General features: G+C 41.6%; 34 non-coding genes across 34 annotated transcripts; 17 read left to right on the forward strand and 17 right to left on the reverse strand.

Annotated features, from left to right (window-relative positions):
* Positions 1-172: 172 nt before the first annotated feature.
* trnav-aac (transfer RNA valine (anticodon AAC)) lies at positions 173-245 on the reverse strand. The gene has a single exon. It is a non-coding gene; the product is annotated as a tRNA-Val (tRNA).
* A 127-nt stretch (positions 246-372) lies between these two features.
* trnav-cac (transfer RNA valine (anticodon CAC)) lies at positions 373-445 on the forward strand. The gene has a single exon. It is a non-coding gene; the product is annotated as a tRNA-Val (tRNA).
* A 1190-nt stretch (positions 446-1635) lies between these two features.
* On the forward strand, positions 1636-1775 carry LOC131700733 (U4 spliceosomal RNA). The gene has a single exon (XR_009308542.1). It is a non-coding gene; the product is annotated as a U4 spliceosomal RNA (small nuclear RNA).
* A 239-nt stretch (positions 1776-2014) lies between these two features.
* LOC131700928 (U7 small nuclear RNA) lies at positions 2015-2071 on the reverse strand. The gene has a single exon (XR_009308737.1). It is a non-coding gene; the product is annotated as a U7 small nuclear RNA (small nuclear RNA).
* A 555-nt stretch (positions 2072-2626) lies between these two features.
* On the reverse strand, positions 2627-2699 carry trnav-aac (transfer RNA valine (anticodon AAC)). The gene has a single exon. It is a non-coding gene; the product is annotated as a tRNA-Val (tRNA).
* Positions 2700-2826: 127 nt separating this feature from the next.
* trnav-cac (transfer RNA valine (anticodon CAC)) lies at positions 2827-2899 on the forward strand. The gene has a single exon. It is a non-coding gene; the product is annotated as a tRNA-Val (tRNA).
* Positions 2900-4089: 1190 nt separating this feature from the next.
* LOC131700734 (U4 spliceosomal RNA) lies at positions 4090-4229 on the forward strand. Its single transcript, XR_009308543.1, has one exon. It is a non-coding gene; the product is annotated as a U4 spliceosomal RNA (small nuclear RNA).
* Positions 4230-4468: 239 nt separating this feature from the next.
* Positions 4469-4525, reverse strand: LOC131700929 (U7 small nuclear RNA). The gene has a single exon (XR_009308738.1). It is a non-coding gene; the product is annotated as a U7 small nuclear RNA (small nuclear RNA).
* A 555-nt stretch (positions 4526-5080) lies between these two features.
* Positions 5081-5153, reverse strand: trnav-aac (transfer RNA valine (anticodon AAC)). Its single transcript has one exon. It is a non-coding gene; the product is annotated as a tRNA-Val (tRNA).
* Positions 5154-5280: 127 nt separating this feature from the next.
* trnav-cac (transfer RNA valine (anticodon CAC)) lies at positions 5281-5353 on the forward strand. The gene has a single exon. It is a non-coding gene; the product is annotated as a tRNA-Val (tRNA).
* A 1190-nt stretch (positions 5354-6543) lies between these two features.
* On the forward strand, positions 6544-6683 carry LOC131700735 (U4 spliceosomal RNA). Its single transcript, XR_009308544.1, has one exon. It is a non-coding gene; the product is annotated as a U4 spliceosomal RNA (small nuclear RNA).
* Positions 6684-6922: 239 nt separating this feature from the next.
* On the reverse strand, positions 6923-6979 carry LOC131700930 (U7 small nuclear RNA). The gene has a single exon (XR_009308739.1). It is a non-coding gene; the product is annotated as a U7 small nuclear RNA (small nuclear RNA).
* Positions 6980-7533: 554 nt separating this feature from the next.
* trnav-aac (transfer RNA valine (anticodon AAC)) lies at positions 7534-7606 on the reverse strand. The gene has a single exon. It is a non-coding gene; the product is annotated as a tRNA-Val (tRNA).
* A 127-nt stretch (positions 7607-7733) lies between these two features.
* trnav-cac (transfer RNA valine (anticodon CAC)) lies at positions 7734-7806 on the forward strand. The gene has a single exon. It is a non-coding gene; the product is annotated as a tRNA-Val (tRNA).
* Positions 7807-8996: 1190 nt separating this feature from the next.
* Positions 8997-9136, forward strand: LOC131700736 (U4 spliceosomal RNA). The gene has a single exon (XR_009308546.1). It is a non-coding gene; the product is annotated as a U4 spliceosomal RNA (small nuclear RNA).
* A 239-nt stretch (positions 9137-9375) lies between these two features.
* On the reverse strand, positions 9376-9432 carry LOC131700931 (U7 small nuclear RNA). Its single transcript, XR_009308740.1, has one exon. It is a non-coding gene; the product is annotated as a U7 small nuclear RNA (small nuclear RNA).
* A 553-nt stretch (positions 9433-9985) lies between these two features.
* Positions 9986-10058, reverse strand: trnav-aac (transfer RNA valine (anticodon AAC)). The gene has a single exon. It is a non-coding gene; the product is annotated as a tRNA-Val (tRNA).
* A 127-nt stretch (positions 10059-10185) lies between these two features.
* On the forward strand, positions 10186-10258 carry trnav-cac (transfer RNA valine (anticodon CAC)). The gene has a single exon. It is a non-coding gene; the product is annotated as a tRNA-Val (tRNA).
* A 1190-nt stretch (positions 10259-11448) lies between these two features.
* Positions 11449-11588, forward strand: LOC131700737 (U4 spliceosomal RNA). Its single transcript, XR_009308547.1, has one exon. It is a non-coding gene; the product is annotated as a U4 spliceosomal RNA (small nuclear RNA).
* A 239-nt stretch (positions 11589-11827) lies between these two features.
* Positions 11828-11884, reverse strand: LOC131700933 (U7 small nuclear RNA). Its single transcript, XR_009308742.1, has one exon. It is a non-coding gene; the product is annotated as a U7 small nuclear RNA (small nuclear RNA).
* A 555-nt stretch (positions 11885-12439) lies between these two features.
* On the reverse strand, positions 12440-12512 carry trnav-aac (transfer RNA valine (anticodon AAC)). The gene has a single exon. It is a non-coding gene; the product is annotated as a tRNA-Val (tRNA).
* Positions 12513-12639: 127 nt separating this feature from the next.
* Positions 12640-12712, forward strand: trnav-cac (transfer RNA valine (anticodon CAC)). The gene has a single exon. It is a non-coding gene; the product is annotated as a tRNA-Val (tRNA).
* Positions 12713-13902: 1190 nt separating this feature from the next.
* LOC131700738 (U4 spliceosomal RNA) lies at positions 13903-14042 on the forward strand. The gene has a single exon (XR_009308548.1). It is a non-coding gene; the product is annotated as a U4 spliceosomal RNA (small nuclear RNA).
* Positions 14043-14281: 239 nt separating this feature from the next.
* On the reverse strand, positions 14282-14338 carry LOC131700934 (U7 small nuclear RNA). The gene has a single exon (XR_009308743.1). It is a non-coding gene; the product is annotated as a U7 small nuclear RNA (small nuclear RNA).
* A 553-nt stretch (positions 14339-14891) lies between these two features.
* Positions 14892-14964, reverse strand: trnav-aac (transfer RNA valine (anticodon AAC)). The gene has a single exon. It is a non-coding gene; the product is annotated as a tRNA-Val (tRNA).
* A 127-nt stretch (positions 14965-15091) lies between these two features.
* On the forward strand, positions 15092-15164 carry trnav-cac (transfer RNA valine (anticodon CAC)). Its single transcript has one exon. It is a non-coding gene; the product is annotated as a tRNA-Val (tRNA).
* Positions 15165-16354: 1190 nt separating this feature from the next.
* LOC131700739 (U4 spliceosomal RNA) lies at positions 16355-16494 on the forward strand. The gene has a single exon (XR_009308549.1). It is a non-coding gene; the product is annotated as a U4 spliceosomal RNA (small nuclear RNA).
* A 239-nt stretch (positions 16495-16733) lies between these two features.
* Positions 16734-16790, reverse strand: LOC131700935 (U7 small nuclear RNA). Its single transcript, XR_009308744.1, has one exon. It is a non-coding gene; the product is annotated as a U7 small nuclear RNA (small nuclear RNA).
* A 555-nt stretch (positions 16791-17345) lies between these two features.
* Positions 17346-17418, reverse strand: trnav-aac (transfer RNA valine (anticodon AAC)). The gene has a single exon. It is a non-coding gene; the product is annotated as a tRNA-Val (tRNA).
* Positions 17419-17545: 127 nt separating this feature from the next.
* Positions 17546-17618, forward strand: trnav-cac (transfer RNA valine (anticodon CAC)). The gene has a single exon. It is a non-coding gene; the product is annotated as a tRNA-Val (tRNA).
* Positions 17619-18808: 1190 nt separating this feature from the next.
* Positions 18809-18948, forward strand: LOC131700740 (U4 spliceosomal RNA). The gene has a single exon (XR_009308550.1). It is a non-coding gene; the product is annotated as a U4 spliceosomal RNA (small nuclear RNA).
* Positions 18949-19187: 239 nt separating this feature from the next.
* Positions 19188-19244, reverse strand: LOC131700936 (U7 small nuclear RNA). The gene has a single exon (XR_009308745.1). It is a non-coding gene; the product is annotated as a U7 small nuclear RNA (small nuclear RNA).
* Positions 19245-19799: 555 nt separating this feature from the next.
* trnav-aac (transfer RNA valine (anticodon AAC)) lies at positions 19800-19872 on the reverse strand. Its single transcript has one exon. It is a non-coding gene; the product is annotated as a tRNA-Val (tRNA).
* A 127-nt stretch (positions 19873-19999) lies between these two features.
* Positions 20000-20072, forward strand: trnav-cac (transfer RNA valine (anticodon CAC)). Its single transcript has one exon. It is a non-coding gene; the product is annotated as a tRNA-Val (tRNA).
* The last annotated feature ends 1174 nt before the right edge of the window (positions 20073-21246 follow it).

Below are 21246 nucleotides of genomic sequence, written 5' to 3' on the forward strand. Positions count from 1 at the left end.
ATAAGGCTCAGCACGCTTCCGCTGCGCCACTCTGATACAGCTGCTTCTCGAATGAAACACCCATTAATAAAATAAAATAAATCAATCAATTCTCAGTGCAACTTTTTGACGCAGTCTGCTGCTGGACTCACAGAGAGCGGAGAAGACCGCAACAAAAAAACGAACAAGCACATGTTTCCACCCGGTTTCGAACCGGGGACCTTTCGCGTGTTAGGCGAACGTGATAACCACTACACTATGGAAACTTTCACATGTACATTGTTACATTCAGCTGGGCTTTAAGTGAAGACTGCCTTGCACTGCAGGATCCAAAATGGGTAATCGGCACTGTATGCTTAGAGCGCAACACACGGATCGTTTGTTAAGCAACATGTTTCCATAGTGTAGTGGTTATCACGTTCGCCTCACACGCGAAAGGTCCCCGGTTCGAAACCGGGTGGAAACACAGCACGGCATCTTTTTTTCACTGTATGTATTTATTCTCCCCAGGTAAACAGCCACCCAGACCAGAACGATGTATTTGTAGTGTGCATGGTGCATTGTCAATGCAAGTCTGACTGTATATTAAACGGAGTGAGAATGCACTCTGCAACGTTTTGGCTTCGACTGCTGCTTGACTCACAGAAACGACAATGTTGATACTCTGACTCTTCTTCTTAAAATGCATGTTAAAATGCGGAATGTTTTCAAATTCCATGAATTCGCAGGTCTGTACAGAACAAGACGACTATCTGGTCTCACAAAATGTTGCTGGTTCTCGTAGAACAAAGAAGAGTTTGATCAACTATGTCATTCATGCCGACAAAGCTCAGGAGGGCGATCGTTAGGTTGAATATCTAAATTTCCCGGGTTATATCCCGAGTTTCGACAGATGTCAGTTTATTCATATACCTACAGAATCACAGGTACAAATATTGCAGTTAAAGTTTATGCTTTTCAAATCCGTGCACGAAAGGGGGTGCCCAAATCAGAATGAAAGTCACGGGGGGAGTAATCAAAACATCGCAAAAGAAAAATACACTGCATTAAACAAATCATTTGGAGCGGTCTAAAATGAGCAATCCAGGTTCGATTCATTGTTTTGCCCTTTCGATGGCAGCAGTGTAAAAAAATGACCTGCACATTTCTCTGCTGGCTTCGGGTAGCAAACAAGAAGCAGTGATTTCCCATATGATCTAGTGGTTACGATTCCCGTTTTTTCACCCAGGTGACCAGGGTTCAACTCCCTGTATGCGAATTCATTTATTTACTTGTGGAGGTAATTGTCAGATAAAAGGATTGAAAAATGAAACCCCACATTGTAGGATGGGGAGACTTATAACTAGTGACCATTATATAAAAAAAATAAATAACGTTTGCTTATGTTAGATGCAAGAGAGCGAGACAGATAGATTTGCATCTTGGTATCCCATCACTCCTATGTGCACCAAAGCAATGACGGTCTACACTTCAGTTCATATATAATCGGAATAAAAAAGTGGACTCTGTTGCATTGTGAGGCTGCAGTGTCGATAACATAAACCTCTACGTTTGAGGGATCATTTAACTGTACTGTATTATATCGCAGTAACTTGCCCACCGGCAAGTCAAATGTCTTTGCTGTAGGGGGTAGCATTTAGTTATCCCAAGTTCTGTAGCTTTGCGCAGTGGCAGTATCATAGCCCATGAGGTTTGTCCGAGGCGTGATTATTGCTAGTTGAAAACTTTAACCAATACCCCGCCGTGGTGACTTGAAATATAGTCGCCGCTGGCAATTTTTGACAGTCTCACAGAGTCTGCTATCATGTAGTTGAAAGAACAGAACAAATGTTGACGCTTTGACATTCTGGGTTTGGTTTTGTATTCTACTGATTGGGCACAACATTTGAGTTGATCTTTTTACTCTTTATAACATACAAGTGTATTTACAAGGTTAGGGGCCGTTTCTCCTGTTGTGTCAATTATATTACTATGCAGCTGGCAGGCATTCGGAACGCGCACGCTAACAACGCGTCATCTTTCATTTTACAAAACACGGGGCATTCGACACGGAGAAAACCTTCTAGACAAATACTAAAAGAGCTAAACATCAATTTGCCTCCCCAGCCATGTTAATAGATATCTGGCTTTTTTGCAGTAGCATTAAAGTTGTGGTGACACACGAAAAAGAAACATGGAAATCTGTTTTGGGGTTGGGGAGTTAACCTACCAAACAATTTACGCACATGAATATATCATGAAAACAGCCATGCATGGAGGTCATGGGAACTCTCCGTTCTATTGCTTTCCTTTCTCCCAGATATATCATGCACATTATGTAACTTCTCTTCAAAGGCAATTTTAGTATTCAGACTGTAGTTGCAAAAATAATACAATATCTTTTGACTAGAGTTCATCTTTTAAAAACAACTACTTTGCCAACAGAAGAAAAAAAAGGCTAACAGAAGACGGTTTCGCTCCGTCGACCTCTGGGTTATAAGGCTCAGCACGCTTCCGCTGCGCCACTCTGATACAGCTGCTTCTCGAATGAAACACCCATTAATAAAATAAAATAAATCAATCAATTCTCAGTGCAACTTTTTGACGCAGTCTGCTGCTGGACTCACAGAGAGCGGAGAAGACCGCAACAAAAAAACGAACAAGCACATGTTTCCACCCGGTTTCGAACCGGGGACCTTTCGCGTGTTAGGCGAACGTGATAACCACTACACTATGGAAACTTTCACATGTACATTGTTACATTCAGCTGGGCTTTAAGTGAAGACTGCCTTGCACTGCAGGATCCAAAATGGGTAATCGGCACTGTATGCTTAGAGCGCAACACACGGATCGTTTGTTAAGCAACATGTTTCCATAGTGTAGTGGTTATCACGTTCGCCTCACACGCGAAAGGTCCCCGGTTCGAAACCGGGTGGAAACACAGCACGGCATCTTTTTTTCACTGTATGTATTTATTCTCCCCAGGTAAACAGCCACCCAGACCAGAACGATGTATTTGTAGTGTGCATGGTGCATTGTCAATGCAAGTCTGACTGTATATTAAACGGAGTGAGAATGCACTCTGCAACGTTTTGGCTTCGACTGCTGCTTGACTCACAGAAACGACAATGTTGATACTCTGACTCTTCTTCTTAAAATGCATGTTAAAATGCGGAATGTTTTCAAATTCCATGAATTCGCAGGTCTGTACAGAACAAGACGACTATCTGGTCTCACAAAATGTTGCTGGTTCTCGTAGAACAAAGAAGAGTTTGATCAACTATGTCATTCATGCCGACAAAGCTCAGGAGGGCGATCGTTAGGTTGAATATCTAAATTTCCCGGGTTATATCCCGAGTTTCGACAGATGTCAGTTTATTCATATACCTACAGAATCACAGGTACAAATATTGCAGTTAAAGTTTATGCTTTTCAAATCCGTGCACGAAAGGGGGTGCCCAAATCAGAATGAAAGTCACGGGGGGAGTAATCAAAACATCGCAAAAGAAAAATACACTGCATTAAACAAATCATTTGGAGCGGTCTAAAATGAGCAATCCAGGTTCGATTCATTGTTTTGCCCTTTCGATGGCAGCAGTGTAAAAAAATGACCTGCACATTTCTCTGCTGGCTTCGGGTAGCAAACAAGAAGCAGCGATTTCCCATATGATCTAGTGGTTACGATTCCCGTTTTTTCACCCAGGTGACCAGGGTTCAACTCCCTGTATGCGAATTCATTTATTTACTTGTGGAGGTAATTGTCAGATAAAAGGATTGAAAAATGAAACCCCACATTGTAGGATGGGGAGACTTATAACTAGTGACCATTATATAAAAAAAATAAATAACGTTTGCTTATGTTAGATGCAAGAGAGCGAGACAGATAGATTTGCATCTTGGTATCCCATCACTCCTATGTGCACCAAAGCAATGACGGTCTACACTTCAGTTCATATATAATCGGAATAAAAAAGTGGACTCTGTTGCATTGTGAGGCTGCAGTGTCGATAACATAAACCTCTACGTTTGAGGGATCATTTAACTGTACTGTATTATATCGCAGTAACTTGCCCACCGGCAAGTCAAATGTCTTTGCTGTAGGGGGTAGCATTTAGTTATCCCAAGTTCTGTAGCTTTGCGCAGTGGCAGTATCATAGCCCATGAGGTTTGTCCGAGGCGTGATTATTGCTAGTTGAAAACTTTAACCAATACCCCGCCGTGGTGACTTGAAATATAGTCGCCGCTGGCAATTTTTGACAGTCTCACAGAGTCTGCTATCATGTAGTTGAAAGAACAGAACAAATGTTGACGCTTTGACATTCTGGGTTTGGTTTTGTATTCTACTGATTGGGCACAACATTTGAGTTGATCTTTTTACTCTTTATAACATACAAGTGTATTTACAAGGTTAGGGGCCGTTTCTCCTGTTGTGTCAATTATATTACTATGCAGCTGGCAGGCATTCGGAACGCGCACGCTAACAACGCGTCATCTTTCATTTTACAAAACACGGGGCATTCGACACGGAGAAAACCTTCTAGACAAATACTAAAAGAGCTAAACATCAATTTGCCTCCCCAGCCATGTTAATAGATATCTGGCTTTTTTGCAGTAGCATTAAAGTTGTGGTGACACACGAAAAAGAAACATGGAAATCTGTTTTGGGGTTGGGGAGTTAACCTACCAAACAATTTACGCACATGAATATATCATGAAAACAGCCATGCATGGAGGTCATGGGAACTCTCCGTTCTATTGCTTTCCTTTCTCCCAGATATATCATGCACATTATGTAACTTCTCTTCAAAGGCAATTTTAGTATTCAGACTGTAGTTGCAAAAATAATACAATATCTTTTGACTAGAGTTCATCTTTTAAAAACAACTACTTTGCCAACAGAAGAAAAAAAAGGCTAACAGAAGACGGTTTCGCTCCGTCGACCTCTGGGTTATAAGGCTCAGCACGCTTCCGCTGCGCCACTCTGATACAGCTGCTTCTCGAATGAAACACCCATTAATAAAATAAAATAAATCAATCAATTCTCAGTGCAACTTTTTGACGCAGTCTGCTGCTGGACTCACAGAGAGCGGAGAAGACCGCAACAAAAAAACGAACAAGCACATGTTTCCACCCGGTTTCGAACCGGGGACCTTTCGCGTGTTAGGCGAACGTGATAACCACTACACTATGGAAACTTTCACATGTACATTGTTACATTCAGCTGGGCTTTAAGTGAAGACTGCCTTGCACTGCAGGATCCAAAATGGGTAATCGGCACTGTATGCTTAGAGCGCAACACACGGATCGTTTGTTAAGCAACATGTTTCCATAGTGTAGTGGTTATCACGTTCGCCTCACACGCGAAAGGTCCCCGGTTCGAAACCGGGTGGAAACACAGCACGGCATCTTTTTTTCACTGTATGTATTTATTCTCCCCAGGTAAACAGCCACCCAGACCAGAACGATGTATTTGTAGTGTGCATGGTGCATTGTCAATGCAAGTCTGACTGTATATTAAACGGAGTGAGAATGCACTCTGCAACGTTTTGGCTTCGACTGCTGCTTGACTCACAGAAACGACAATGTTGATACTCTGACTCTTCTTCTTAAAATGCATGTTAAAATGCGGAATGTTTTCAAATTCCATGAATTCGCAGGTCTGTACAGAACAAGACGACTATCTGGTCTCACAAAATGTTGCTGGTTCTCGTAGAACAAAGAAGAGTTTGATCAACTATGTCATTCATGCCGACAAAGCTCAGGAGGGCGATCGTTAGGTTGAATATCTAAATTTCCCGGGTTATATCCCGAGTTTCGACAGATGTCAGTTTATTCATATACCTACAGAATCACAGGTACAAATATTGCAGTTAAAGTTTATGCTTTTCAAATCCGTGCACGAAAGGGGGTGCCCAAATCAGAATGAAAGTCACGGGGGGAGTAATCAAAACATCGCAAAAGAAAAATACACTGCATTAAACAAATCATTTGGAGCGGTCTAAAATGAGCAATCCAGGTTCGATTCATTGTTTTGCCCTTTCGATGGCAGCAGTGTAAAAAAATGACCTGCACATTTCTCTGCTGGCTTCGGGTAGCAAACAAGAAGCAGCGATTTCCCATATGATCTAGTGGTTACGATTCCCGTTTTTTCACCCAGGTGACCAGGGTTCAACTCCCTGTATGCGAATTCATTTATTTACTTGTGGAGGTAATTGTCAGATAAAAGGATTGAAAAATGAAACCCCACATTGTAGGATGGGGAGACTTATAACTAGTGACCATTATATAAAAAAAATAAATAACGTTTGCTTATGTTAGATGCAAGAGAGCGAGACAGATAGATTTGCATCTTGGTATCCCATCACTCCTATGTGCACCAAAGCAATGACGGTCTACACTTCAGTTCATATATAATCGGAATAAAAAAGTGGACTCTGTTGCATTGTGAGGCTGCAGTGTCGATAACATAAACCTCTACGTTTGAGGGATCATTTAACTGTACTGTATTATATCGCAGTAACTTGCCCACCGGCAAGTCAAATGTCTTTGCTGTAGGGGGTAGCATTTAGTTATCCCAAGTTCTGTAGCTTTGCGCAGTGGCAGTATCATAGCCCATGAGGTTTGTCCGAGGCGTGATTATTGCTAGTTGAAAACTTTAACCAATACCCCGCCGTGGTGACTTGAAATATAGTCGCCGCTGGCAATTTTTGACAGTCTCACAGAGTCTGCTATCATGTAGTTGAAAGAACAGAACAAATGTTGACGCTTTGACATTCTGGGTTTGGTTTTGTATTCTACTGATTGGGCACAACATTTGAGTTGATCTTTTTACTCTTTATAACATACACGTGTATTTACAAGGTTAGGGGCCGTTTCTCCTGTTGTGTCAATTATATTACTATGCAGCTGGCAGGCATTCGGAACGCGCACGCTAACAACGCGTCATCTTTCATTTTACAAAACACGGGGCATTCGACACGGAGAAAACCTTCTAGACAAATACTAAAAGAGCTAAACATCAATTTGCCTCCCCAGCCATGTTAATAGATATCTGGCTTTTTTGCAGTAGCATTAAAGTTGTGGTGACACACGAAAAAGAAACACGGAAATCTGTTTTGGGGTTGGGGAGTTAACCTACCAAACAATTTACGCACATGAATATATCATGAAAACAGCCATGCATGGAGGTCATGGGAACTCTCCGTTCTATTGCTTTCCTTTCTCCCAGATATATCATGCACATTATGTAACTTCTCTTCAAAGGCAATTTTAGTATTCAGACTGTAGTTGCAAAAATAATACAATATCTTTTGACTAGAGTTCATCTTTTAAAAACAACTACTTTGCCAACAGAAGAAAAAAAGGCTAACAGAAGACGGTTTCGCTCCGTCGACCTCTGGGTTATAAGGCTCAGCACGCTTCCGCTGCGCCACTCTGATACAGCTGCTTCTCGAATGAAACACCCATTAATAAAATAAAATAAATCAATCAATTCTCAGTGCAACTTTTTGACGCAGTCTGCTGCTGGACTCACAGAGAGCGGAGAAGACCGCAACAAAAAAACGAACAAGCACATGTTTCCACCCGGTTCCGAACCGGGGACCTTTCGCGTGTTAGGCGAACGTGATAACCACTACACTATGGAAACTTTCACATGTACATTGTTACATTCAGCTGGGCTTTAAGTGAAGACTGCCTTGCACTGCAGGATCCAAAATGGGTAATCGGCACTGTATGCTTAGAGCGCAACACACGGATCGTTTGTTAAGCAACATGTTTCCATAGTGTAGTGGTTATCACGTTCGCCTCACACGCGAAAGGTCCCCGGTTCGAAACCGGGTGGAAACACAGCACGGCATCTTTTTTTCACTGTATGTATTTATTCTCCCCAGGTAAACAGCCACCCAGACCAGAACGATGTATTTGTAGTGTGCATGGTGCATTGTCAATGCAAGTCTGACTGTATATTAAACGGAGTGAGAATGCACTCTGCAACGTTTTGGCTTCGACTGCTGCTTGACTCACAGAAACGACAATGTTGATACTCTGACTCTTCTTCTTAAAATGCATGTTAAAATGCGGAATGTTTTCAAATTCCATGAATTCGCAGGTCTGTACAGAACAAGACGACTATCTGGTCTCACAAAATGTTGCTGGTTCTCGTAGAACAAAGAAGAGTTTGATCAACTATGTCATTCATGCCGACAAAGCTCAGGAGGGCGATCGTTAGGTTGAATATCTAAATTTCCCGGGTTATATCCCGAGTTTCGACAGATGTCAGTTTATTCATATACCTACAGAATCACAGGTACAAATATTGCAGTTAAAGTTTATGCTTTTCAAATCCGTGCACGAAAGGGGGTGCCCAAATCAGAATGAAAGTCACGGGGGGAGTAATCAAAACATCGCAAAAGAAAAATACACTGCATTAAACAAATCATTTGGAGCGGTCTAAAATGAGCAATCCAGGTTCGATTCATTGTTTTGCCCTTTCGATGGCAGCAGTGTAAAAAAATGACCTGCACATTTCTCTGCTGGCTTCGGGTAGCAAACAAGAAGCAGTGATTTCCCATATGATCTAGTGGTTACGATTCCCGTTTTTTCACCCAGGTGACCAGGGTTCAACTCCCTGTATGCGAATTCATTTATTTACTTGTGGAGGTAATTGTCAGATAAAAGGATTGAAAAATGAAACCCCACATTGTAGGATGGGGAGACTTATAACTAGTGACCATTATATAAAAAAAATAAATAACGTTTGCTTATGTTAGATGCAAGAGAGCGAGACAGATAGATTTGCATCTTGGTATCCCATCACTCCTATGTGCACCAAAGCAATGACGGTCTACACTTCAGTTCATATATAATCGGAATAAAAAAGTGGACTCTGTTGCATTGTGAGGCTGCAGTGTCGATAACATAAACCTCTACGTTTGAGGGATCATTTAACTGTACTGTATTATATCGCAGTAACTTGCCCACCGGCAAGTCAAATGTCTTTGCTGTAGGGGGTAGCATTTAGTTATCCCAAGTTCTGTAGCTTTGCGCAGTGGCAGTATCATAGCCCATGAGGTTTGTCCGAGGCGTGATTATTGCTAGTTGAAAACTTTAACCAATACCCCGCCGTGGTGACTTGAAATATAGTCGCCGCTGGCAATTTTTGACAGTCTCACAGAGTCTGCTATCATGTAGTTGAAAGAACAGAACAAATGTTGACGCTTTGACATTCTGGGTTTGGTTTTGTATTCTACTGATTGGGCACAACATTTGAGTTGATCTTTTTACTCTTTATAACATACAAGTGTATTTACAAGGTTAGGGGCCGTTTCTCCTGTTGTGTCAATTATATTACTATGCAGCTGGCAGGCATTCGGAACGCGCACGCTAACAACGCGTCATCTTTCATTTTACAAAACACGGGGCATTCGACACGGAGAAAACCTTCTAGACAAATACTAAAAGAGCTAAACATCAATTTGCCTCCCCAGCCATGTTAATAGATATCTGGCTTTTTTGCAGTAGCATTAAAGTTGTGGTGACACACGAAAAAGAAACATGGAAATCTGTTTTGGGGTTGGGGAGTTAACCTACCAAACAATTTACGCACATGAATATATCATGAAAACAGCCATGCATGGAGGTCATGGGAACTCTCCGTTCTATTGCTTTCCTTTCTCCCAGATATATCATGCACATTATGTAACTTCTCTTCAAAGGCAATTTTAGTATTCAGACTGTAGTTGCAAAAATAATACAATATCTTTTGACTAGAGTTCATCTTTTAAAAACAACTACTTTGCCAACAGAAGAAAAAAAAGGCTAACAGAAGACGGTTTCGCTCCGTCGACCTCTGGGTTATAAGGCTCAGCACGCTTCCGCTGCGCCACTCTGATACAGCTGCTTCTCGAATGAAACACCCATTAATAAAATAAAATAAATCAATCAATTCTCAGTGCAACTTTTTGACAGTCTGCTGCTGGACTCACAGAGAGCGGAGAAGACCGCAACAAAAAAACGAACAAGCACATGTTTCCACCCGGTTTCGAACCGGGGACCTTTCGCGTGTTAGGCGAACGTGATAACCACTACACTATGGAAACTTTCACATGTACATTGTTACATTCAGCTGGGCTTTAAGTGAAGACTGCCTTGCACTGCAGGATCCAAAATGGGTAATCGGCACTGTATGCTTAGAGCGCAACACACGGATCGTTTGTTAAGCAACATGTTTCCATAGTGTAGTGGTTATCACGTTCGCCTCACACGCGAAAGGTCCCCGGTTCGAAACCGGGTGGAAACACAGCACGGCATCTTTTTTTCACTGTATGTATTTATTCTCCCCAGGTAAACAGCCACCCAGACCAGAACGATGTATTTGTAGTGTGCATGGTGCATTGTCAATGCAAGTCTGACTGTATATTAAACGGAGTGAGAATGCACTCTGCAACGTTTTGGCTTCGACTGCTGCTTGACTCACAGAAACGACAATGTTGATACTCTGACTCTTCTTCTTAAAATGCATGTTAAAATGCGGAATGTTTTCAAATTCCATGAATTCGCAGGTCTGTACAGAACAAGACGACTATCTGGTCTCACAAAATGTTGCTGGTTCTCGTAGAACAAAGAAGAGTTTGATCAACTATGTCATTCATGCCGACAAAGCTCAGGAGGGCGATCGTTAGGTTGAATATCTAAATTTCCCGGGTTATATCCCGAGTTTCGACAGATGTCAGTTTATTCATATACCTACAGAATCACAGGTACAAATATTGCAGTTAAAGTTTATGCTTTTCAAATCCGTGCACGAAAGGGGGTGCCCAAATCAGAATAAAAGTCACGAGGGGAGTAATCAAAACATCGCAAAAGAAAAATACACTGCATTAAACAAATCATTTGGAGCGGTCTAAAATGAGCAATCCAGGTTCGATTCATTGTTTTGCCCTTTCGATGGCAGCAGTGTAAAAAAATGACCTGCACATTTCTCTGCTGGCTTCGGGTAGCAAACAAGAAGCAGTGATTTCCCATATGATCTAGTGGTTACGATTCCCGTTTTTTCACCCAGGTGACCAGGGTTCAACTCCCTGTATGCGAATTCATTTATTTACTTGTGGAGGTAATTGTCAGATAAAAGGATTGAAAAATGAAACCCCACATTGTAGGATGGGGAGACTTATAACTAGTGACCATTATATAAAAAAAATAAATAACGTTTGCTTATGTTAGATGCAAGAGAGCGAGACAGATAGATTTGCATCTTGGTATCCCATCACTCCTATGTGCACCAAAGCAATGACGGTCTACACTTCAGTTCATATATAATCGGAATAAAAAAGTGGACTCTGTTGCATTGTGAGGCTGCAGTGTCGATAACATAAACCTCTACGTTTGAGGGATCATTTAACTGTACTGTATTATATCGCAGTAACTTGCCCACCGGCAAGTCAAATGTCTTTGCTGTAGGGGGTAGCATTTAGTTATCCCAAGTTCTGTAGCTTTGCGCAGTGGCAGTATCATAGCCCATGAGGTTTGTCCGAGGCGTGATTATTGCTAGTTGAAAACTTTAACCAATACCCCGCCGTGGTGACTTGAAATATAGTCGCCGCTGGCAATTTTTGACAGTCTCACAGAGTCTGCTATCATGTAGTTGAAAGAACAGAACAAATGTTGACGCTTTGACATTCTGGGTTTGGTTTTGTATTCTACTGATTGGGCACAACATTTGAGTTGATCTTTTTACTCTTTATAACATACAAGTGTATTTACAAGGTTAGGGGCCGTTTCTCCTGTTGTGTCAATTATATTACTATGCAGCTGGCAGGCATTCGGAACGCGCACGCTAACAACGCGTCATCTTTCATTTTACAAAACACGGGGCATTCGACACGGAGAAAACCTTCTAGACAAATACTAAAAGAGCTAAACATCAATTTGCCTCCCCAGCCATGTTAATAGATATCTGGCTTTTTTGCAGTAGCATTAAAGTTGTGGTGACACACGAAAAAGAAACATGGAAATCTGTTTTGGGGTTGGGGAGTTAACCTACCAAACAATTTACGCACATGAATATATCATGAAAACAGCCATGCATGGAGGTCATGGGAACTCTCCGTTCTATTGCTTTCCTTTCTCCCAGATATATCATGCACATTATGTAACTTCTCTTCAAAGGCAATTTTAGTATTCAGACTGTAGTTGCAAAAATAATACAATATCTTTTGACTAGAGTTCATCTTTTAAAAACAACTACTTTGCCAACAGAAGAAAAAAAAGGCTAACAGAAGACGGTTTCGCTCCGTCGACCTCTGGGTTATAAGGCTCAGCACGCTTCCGCTGCGCCACTCTGATACAGCTGCTTCTCGAATGAAACACCCATTAATAAAATAAAATAAATCAATCAATTCTCAGTGCAACTTTTTGACGCAGTCTGCTGCTGGACTCACAGAGAGCGGAGAAGACCGCAACAAAAAAACGAACAAGCACATGTTTCCACCCGGTTTCGAACCGGGGACCTTTCGCGTGTTAGGCGAACGTGATAACCACTACACTATGGAAACTTTCACATGTACATTGTTACATTCAGCTGGGCTTTAAGTGAAGACTGCCTTGCACTGCAGGATCCAAAATGGGTAATCGGCACTGTATGCTTAGAGCGCAACACACGGATCGTTTGTTAAGCAACATGTTTCCATAGTGTAGTGGTTATCACGTTCGCCTCACACGCGAAAGGTCCCCGGTTCGAAACCGGGTGGAAACACAGCACGGCATCTTTTTTTCACTGTATGTATTTATTCTCCCCAGGTAAACAGCCACCCAGACCAGAACGATGTATTTGTAGTGTGCATGGTGCATTGTCAATGCAAGTCTGACTGTATATTAAACGGAGTGAGAATGCACTCTGCAACGTTTTGGCTTCGACTGCTGCTTGACTCACAGAAACGACAATGTTGATACTCTGACTCTTCTTCTTAAAATGCATGTTAAAATGCGGAATGTTTTCAAATTCCATGAATTCGCAGGTCTGTACAGAACAAGACGACTATCTGGTCTCACAAAATGTTGCTGGTTCTCGTAGAACAAAGAAGAGTTTGATCAACTATGTCATTCATGCCGACAAAGCTCAGGAGGGCGATCGTTAGGTTGAATATCTAAATTTCCCGGGTTATATCCCGAGTTTCGACAGATGTCAGTTTATTCATATACCTACAGAATCACAGGTACAAATATTGCAGTTAAAGTTTATGCTTTTCAAATCCGTGCACGAAAGGGGGTGCCCAAATCAGAATGAAAGTCACGGGGGGAGTAATCAAAACATCGCAAAAGAAAAATACACTGCATTAAACAAATCATTTGGAGCGGTCTAAAATGAGCAATCCAGGTTCGATTCATTGTTTTGCCCTTTCGATGGCAGCAGTGTAAAAAAATGACCTGCACATTTCTCTGCTGGCTTCGGGTAGCAAACAAGAAGCAGTGATTTCCCATATGATCTAGTGGTTACGATTCCCGTTTTTTCACCCAGGTGACCAGGGTTCAACTCCCTGTATGCGAATTCATTTATTTACTTGTGGAGGTAATTGTCAGATAAAAGGATTGAAAAATGAAACCCCACATTGTAGGATGGGGAGACTTATAACTAGTGACCATTATATAAAAAAAATAAATAACGTTTGCTTATGTTAGATGCAAGAGAGCGAGACAGATAGATTTGCATCTTGGTATCCCATCACTCCTATGTGCACCAAAGCAATGACGGTCTACACTTCAGTTCATATATAATCGGAATAAAAAAGTGGACTCTGTTGCATTGTGAGGCTGCAGTGTCGATAACATAAACCTCTACGTTTGAGGGATCATTTAACTGTACTGTATTATATCGCAGTAACTTGCCCACCGGCAAGTCAAATGTCTTTGCTGTAGGGGGTAGCATTTAGTTATCCCAAGTTCTGTAGCTTTGCGCAGTGGCAGTATCATAGCCCATGAGGTTTGTCCGAGGCGTGATTATTGCTAGTTGAAAACTTTAACCAATACCCCGCCGTGGTGACTTGAAATATAGTCGCCGCTGGCAATTTTTGACAGTCTCACAGAGTCTGCTATCATGTAGTTGAAAGAACAGAACAAATGTTGACGCTTTGACATTCTGGGTTTGGTTTTGTATTCTACTGATTGGGCACAACATTTGAGTTGATCTTTTTACTCTTTATAACATACAAGTGTATTTACAAGGTTAGGGGCCGTTTCTCCTGTTGTGTCAATTATATTACTATGCAGCTGGCAGGCATTCGGAACGCGCACGCTAACAACGCGTCATCTTTCATTTTACAAAACACGGGGCATTCGACACGGAGAAAACCTTCTAGACAAATACTAAAAGAGCTAAACATCAATTTGCCTCCCCAGCCATGTTAATAGATATCTGGCTTTTTTGCAGTAGCATTAAAGTTGTGGTGACACACGAAAAAGAAACATGGAAATCTGTTTTGGGGTTGGGGAGTTAACCTACCAAACAATTTACGCACATGAATATATCATGAAAACAGCCATGCATGGAGGTCATGGGAACTCTCCGTTCTATTGCTTTCCTTTCTCCCAGATATATCATGCACATTATGTAACTTCTCTTCAAAGGCAATTTTAGTATTCAGACTGTAGTTGCAAAAATAATACAATATCTTTTGACTAGAGTTCATCTTTTAAAAACAACTACTTTGCCAACAGAAGAAAAAAAAGGCTAACAGAAGACGGTTTCGCTCCGTCGACCTCTGGGTTATAAGGCTCAGCACGCTTCCGCTGCGCCACTCTGATACAGCTGCTTCTCGAATGAAACACCCATTAATAAAATAAAATAAATCAATCAATTCTCAGTGCAACTTTTTGACAGTCTGCTGCTGGACTCACAGAGAGCGGAGAAGACCGCAACAAAAAAACGAACAAGCACATGTTTCCACCCGGTTTCGAACCGGGGACCTTTCGCGTGTTAGGCGAACGTGATAACCACTACACTATGGAAACTTTCACATGTACATTGTTACATTCAGCTGGGCTTTAAGTGAAGACTGCCTTGCACTGCAGGATCCAAAATGGGTAATCGGCACTGTATGCTTAGAGCGCAACACACGGATCGTTTGTTAAGCAACATGTTTCCATAGTGTAGTGGTTATCACGTTCGCCTCACACGCGAAAGGTCCCCGGTTCGAAACCGGGTGGAAACACAGCACGGCATCTTTTTTTCACTGTATGTATTTATTCTCCCCAGGTAAACAGCCACCCAGACCAGAACGATGTATTTGTAGTGTGCATGGTGCATTGTCAATGCAAGTCTGACTGTATATTAAACGGAGTGAGAATGCACTCTGCAACGTTTTGGCTTCGACTGCTGCTTGACTCACAGAAACGACAATGTTGATACTCTGACTCTTCTTCTTAAAATGCATGTTAAAATGCGGAATGTTTTCAAATTCCATGAATTCGCAGGTCTGTACAGAACAAGACGACTATCTGGTCTCACAAAATGTTGCTGGTTCTCGTAGAACAAAGAAGAGTTTGATCAACTATGTCATTCATGCCGACAAAGCTCAGGAGGGCGATCGTTAGGTTGAATATCTAAATTTCCCGGGTTATATCCCGAGTTTCGACAGATGTCAGTTTATTCATATACCTACAGAATCACAGGTACAAATATTGCAGTTAAAGTTTATGCTTTTCAAATCCGTGCACGAAAGGGGGTGCCCAAATCAGAATAAAAGTCACGAGGGGAGTAATCAAAACATCGCAAAAGAAAAATACACTGCATTAAACAAATCATTTGGAGCGGTCTAAAATGAGCAATCCAGGTTCGATTCATTGTTTTGCCCTTTCGATGGCAGCAGTGTAAAAAAATGACCTGCACATTTCTCTGCTGGCTTCGGGTAGCAAACAAGAAGCAGTGATTTCCCATATGATCTAGTGGTTACGATTCCCGTTTTTTCACCCAGGTGACCAGGGTTCAACTCCCTGTATGCGAATTCATTTATTTACTTGTGGAGGTAATTGTCAGATAAAAGGATTGAAAAATGAAACCCCACATTGTAGGATGGGGAGACTTATAACTAGTGACCATTATATAAAAAAAATAAATAACGTTTGCTTATGTTAGATGCAAGAGAGCGAGACAGATAGATTTGCATCTTGGTATCCCATCACTCCTATGTGCACCAAAGCAATGACGGTCTACACTTCAGTTCATATATAATCGGAATAAAAAAGTGGACTCTGTTGCATTGTGAGGCTGCAGTGTCGATAACATAAACCTCTACGTTTGAGGGATCATTTAACTGTACTGTATTATATCGCAGTAACTTGCCCACCGGCAAGTCAAATGTCTTTGCTGTAGGGGGTAGCATTTAGTTATCCCAAGTTCTGTAGCTTTGCGCAGTGGCAGTATCATAGCCCATGAGGTTTGTCCGAGGCGTGATTATTGCTAGTTGAAAACTTTAACCAATACCCCGCCGTGGTGACTTGAAATATAGTCGCCGCTGGCAATTTTTGACAGTCTCACAGAGTCTGCTATCATGTAGTTGAAAGAACAGAACAAATGTTGACGCTTTGACATTCTGGGTTTGGTTTTGTATTCTACTGATTGGGCACAACATTTGAGTTGATCTTTTTACTCTTTATAACATACAAGTGTATTTACAAGGTTAGGGGCCGTTTCTCCTGTTGTGTCAATTATATTACTATGCAGCTGGCAGGCATTCGGAACGCGCACGCTAACAACGCGTCATCTTTCATTTTACAAAACACGGGGCATTCGACACGGAGAAAACCTTCTAGACAAATACTAAAAGAGCTAAACATCAATTTGCCTCCCCAGCCATGTTAATAGATATCTGGCTTTTTTGCAGTAGCATTAAAGTTGTGGTGACACACGAAAAAGAAACATGGAAATCTGTTTTGGGGTTGGGGAGTTAACCTACCAAACAATTTACGCACATGAATATATCATGAAAACAGCCATGCATGGAGGTCATGGGAACTCTCCGTTCTATTGCTTTCCTTTCTCCCAGATATATCATGCACATTATGTAACTTCTCTTCAAAGGCAATTTTAGTATTCAGACTGTAGTTGCAAAAATAATACAATATCTTTTGACTAGAGTTCATCTTTTAAAAACAACTACTTTGCCAACAGAAGAAAAAAAAGGCTAACAGAAGACGGTTTCGCTCCGTCGACCTCTGGGTTATAAGGCTCAGCACGCTTCCGCTGCGCCACTCTGATACAGCTGCTTCTCGAATGAAACACCCATTAATAAAATAAAATAAATCAATCAATTCTCAGTGCAACTTTTTGACGCAGTCTGCTGCTGGACTCACAGAGAGCGGAGAAGACCGCAACAAAAAAACGAACAAGCACATGTTTCCACCCGGTTTCGAACCGGGGACCTTTCGCGTGTTAGGCGAACGTGATAACCACTACACTATGGAAACTTTCACATGTACATTGTTACATTCAGCTGGGCTTTAAGTGAAGACTGCCTTGCACTGCAGGATCCAAAATGGGTAATCGGCACTGTATGCTTAGAGCGCAACACACGGATCGTTTGTTAAGCAACATGTTTCCATAGTGTAGTGGTTATCACGTTCGCCTCACACGCGAAAGGTCCCCGGTTCGAAACCGGGTGGAAACACAGCACGGCATCTTTTTTTCACTGTATGTATTTATTCTCCCCAGGTAAACAGCCACCCAGACCAGAACGATGTATTTGTAGTGTGCATGGTGCATTGTCAATGCAAGTCTGACTGTATATTAAACGGAGTGAGAATGCACTCTGCAACGTTTTGGCTTCGACTGCTGCTTGACTCACAGAAACGACAATGTTGATACTCTGACTCTTCTTCTTAAAATGCATGTTAAAATGCGGAATGTTTTCAAATTCCATGAATTCGCAGGTCTGTACAGAACAAGACGACTATCTGGTCTCACAAAATGTTGCTGGTTCTCGTAGAACAAAGAAGAGTTTGATCAACTATGTCATTCATGCCGACAAAGCTCAGGAGGGCGATCGTTAGGTTGAATATCTAAATTTCCCGGGTTATATCCCGAGTTTCGACAGATGTCAGTTTATTCATATACCTACAGAATCACAGGTACAAATATTGCAGTTAAAGTTTATGCTTTTCAAATCCGTGCACGAAAGGGGGTGCCCAAATCAGAATAAAAGTCACGAGGGGAGTAATCAAAACATCGCAAAAGAAAAATACACTGCATTAAACAAATCATTTGGAGCGGTCTAAAATGAGCAATCCAGGTTCGATTCATTGTTTTGCCCTTTCGATGGCAGCAGTGTAAAAAAATGACCTGCACATTTCTCTGCTGGCTTCGGGTAGCAAACAAGAAGCAGTGATTTCCCATATGATCTAGTGGTTACGATTCCCGTTTTTTCACCCAGGTGACCAGGGTTCAACTCCCTGTATGCGAATTCATTTATTTACTTGTGGAGGTAATTGTCAGATAAAAGGATTGAAAAATGAAACCCCACATTGTAGGATGGGGAGACTTATAACTAGTGACCATTATATAAAAAAAATAAATAACGTTTGCTTATGTTAGATGCAAGAGAGCGAGACAGATAGATTTGCATCTTGGTATCCCATCACTCCTATGTGCACCAAAGCAATGACGGTCTACACTTCAGTTCATATATAATCGGAATAAAAAAGTGGACTCTGTTGCATTGTGAGGCTGCAGTGTCGATAACATAAACCTCTACGTTTGAGGGATCATTTAACTGTACTGTATTATATCGCAGTAACTTGCCCACCGGCAAGTCAAATGTCTTTGCTGTAGGGGGTAGCATTTAGTTATCCCAAGTTCTGTAGCTTTGCGCAGTGGCAGTATCATAGCCCATGAGGTTTGTCCGAGGCGTGATTATTGCTAGTTGAAAACTTTAACCAATACCCCGCCGTGGTGACTTGAAATATAGTCGCCGCTGGCAATTTTTGACAGTCTCACAGAGTCTGCTATCATGTAGTTGAAAGAACAGAACAAATGTTGACGCTTTGACATTCTGGGTTTGGTTTTGTATTCTACTGATTGAGCACAACATTTGAGTTGATCTTTTTACTCTTTATAACATACAAGTGTATTTACAAGGTTAGGGGCCGTTTCTCCTGTTGTGTCAATTATATTACTATGCAGCTGGCAGGCATTCGGAACGCGCACGCTAACAACGCGTCATCTTTCATTTTACAAAACACGGGGCATTCGACACGGAGAAAACCTTCTAGACAAATACTAAAAGAGCTAAACATCAATTTGCCTCCCCAGCCATGTTAGTAGATATCTGGCTTTTTTGCAGTAGCATTAAAATTGTGGTGACACACGAAAAAGAAACATGGAAATCTGTTTTGGGGTTGTGGAGTTAACCTACCAAACAATTTACGCACATGAATATATCATGAAAACAGCCATGCATGGAGGTCATGGGAACTCTCCGTTCTATTGCTTTCCTTTCTCCCAGATATATCATGCACATTATGTAACTTCTCTTCAAAGGCAATTTTAGTATTCAGACTGTAGTTGCAAAAATAATACAATATCTTTTGACTAGAGTTCATCTTTTAAAAACAACTACTTTGCCAACAGAAGAAAAAAAGGCTAACAGAAGACGGTTTCGCTCCGTCGACCTCTGGGTTATAAGGCTCAGCACGCTTCCGCTGCGCCACTCTGATACAGCTGCTTCTCGAATGAAACACCCATTAATAAAATAAAATAAATCAATCAATTCTCAGTGCAACTTTTTGACGCAGTCTGCTGCTGGACTCACAGAGAGCGGAGAAGACCGCAACAAAAAAAACGAACAAGCACATGTTTCCACCCGGTTTCGAACCGGGGACCTTTCGCGTGTTAGGCGAACGTGATAACCACTACACTATGGAAACTTTCACATGTACATTGTTACATTCAGCTGGGCTTTAAGTGAAGACTGCCTTGCACTGCAGGATCCAAAATGGGTAATCGGCACTGTATGCTTAGAGCGCAACACACGGATCGTTTGTTAAGCAACATGTTTCCATAGTGTAGTGGTTATCACGTTCGCCTCACACGCGAAAGGTCCCCATTTCGAAACCGGGTGGAAACACAGCACGGCATCTTTTTTTCACTGTATGTATTTATTCTCCCCAGGTAAACAGCCACCCAGACCAGAACGATGTATTTGTAGTGTGCATGGTGCATTGTCAATGCAAGTCTGACTGTATATTAAACGGAGTGAGAATGCACTCTGCAACGTTTTGGCTTCGACTGCTGCTTGACTCACAGAAACGACAATGTTGATACTCTGACTCTTCTTCTTAAAATGCATGTTAAAATGCGGAATGTTTTCAAATTCCATGAATTCGCAGGTCTGTACAGAACAAGACGACTATCTGGTCTCACAAAATGTTGCTGGTTCTCGTAGAACAAAGAAGAGTTTGATCAACTATGTCATTCATGCCGACAAAGCTCAGGAGGGCGATCGTTAGGTTGAATATCTAAATTTCCCGGGTTATATCCCGAGTTTCGACAGATGTCAGTTTATTCATATACCTACAGAATCACAGGTACAAATATTGCAGTTAAAGTTTATGCTTTTCAAATCCGTGCACGAAAGGGGGTGCCCAAATCAGAATGAAAGTCACGGGGGGAGTAATCAAAACATCGCAAAAGAAAAATACACTGCATTAAACAAATCATTTGGAGCAGTCTAAAATGAGCAATCCAGGTTCGATTCATTGTTTTGCCCTTTCGATGGCAGCAGTGTAAAAAAATGACCTGCACATTTCTCTGCTGGCTTCGGGTAGCAAACAAGAAGCAGTGATTTCCCATATGATCTAGTGGTTACGATTCCCGTTTTTTCACCCAGGTGACCAGGGTTCAACTCCCTGTATGCGAATTCATTTATTTACTTGTGGAGGTAATTGTCAGATAAAAGGATTGAAAAATGAAACCCCACATTGTAGGATGGGGAGACTTATAACTAGTGACCATTATATAAAAAAAATAAATAACGTTTGCTTATGTTAGATGCAAGAGAGCGAGACAGATAGATTTGCATCTTGGTATCCCATCACTCCTATGTGCACCAAAGCAATGACGGTCTACACTTCAGTTCATATATAATCGGAATAAAAAAGTGGACTCTGTTGCATTGTGAGGCTGCAGTGTCGATAACATAAACCTCTACGTTTGAGGGATCATTTAACTGTACTGTATTATATCCAAAATGGGTAATCGGCACTGTATGCTTAGAGCGCAACACACGGATCGTTTGTTAA

This window comes from Acipenser ruthenus, chromosome 24 (genome assembly GCF_902713425.1).
Source record: "Acipenser ruthenus chromosome 24, fAciRut3.2 maternal haplotype, whole genome shotgun sequence".
Classification (NCBI taxonomy): domain Eukaryota; kingdom Metazoa; phylum Chordata; class Actinopteri; order Acipenseriformes; family Acipenseridae; genus Acipenser; species Acipenser ruthenus.